Genomic DNA, 978 nt, shown 5'->3' with positions numbered 1-978 from the left:
CAGGCCCCGCGGTGGCGCGTTCTCTCGTGGCGCTCCGGCTGCCGCGGCGGGGGCGGTGGAGGCGCGGGGGCATAAGGCGCACCGTGCGTCTCGCGGCGCTGCTCCCCCGCGGTGGCCGCTCTGCTCGCCCCGGACCCGGGTCGGCGGCTTTGTGCGCAACGGTGGCTCGAGCCGCCCACTCAGCCTCGCCCCCTCCCCGGTCTCGTTGGTCTCGCCAAGCGCACAGTAGAGCAGACGACTCCAGCCAGACTGCGGTGGCAGATGCGGCTGCGGCCCTAGCGCCCGCTATTTAAAGAGTCCGGCCACTTTCTTAATATAGCCGCCCAATGGGAAGCGAGCCGGCTGAGCTCATCGCTGCGGAGCTCGGCTCTGATTGGCCGTCCGCTGCAGCCCGAAGGCGGGGCCCGGCCAGCTTGATTGACGGCCCAGGCCGCGGGGCTGGGAGAGGCGGCGACTGGGGAGTCTGCGCCGCGGCTGGCGCTGCGGGGCTCTGGCGGCTCCAGGGTCTCCTCCTTTGCCGCAGCTTTTACGCGCGGGGCCGGGAGCTGGCTGCCTGCAGCCCGCGGGGTCTGGGCGAGAGGTTCTGAGACAGGCGGCACTCTGTGGGGCTTTGGCGACTCCCTCCCATTCAGAATTGCCCGGAGGCCTTGTAAACTCGCGGGTGGTCGGACCTGTGGGGGAGGGGCGGCTCCTTTAACGTGATTTTGTTTTCAAATACACATTCTCTTTACTTTCCAAGCAAGAAGGGTGTTTTGTCTTTTTTTTTTTTTTTTTTTTGGGAGAGGGCCCTTCCTATGGCAGCCCTAGGTGTGGACCCCGGAGGCGACAGGCTGACTAAACGGCGTGGGCCTGGGCCGAACCTTCCGGCCCTTTCGAGTGTGCCCCCCCCCCCCCCCCCCCCCCCCCCCCCCCCCCCCCCCCCCCCCCCCCCCCCCCCCCCCCCCCCCCCCCCCCCCCCCCCCCCCCCCCCCCCCCCCC

This window comes from Galeopterus variegatus, unplaced genomic scaffold, assembly GCF_000696425.1.
Source record: "Galeopterus variegatus unplaced genomic scaffold, G_variegatus-3.0.2 Scaffold52, whole genome shotgun sequence".
Taxonomy (NCBI): Eukaryota; Metazoa; Chordata; class Mammalia; order Dermoptera; family Cynocephalidae; genus Galeopterus; species Galeopterus variegatus.
Note: the sequence above shows the minus strand (reverse complement) of the source record.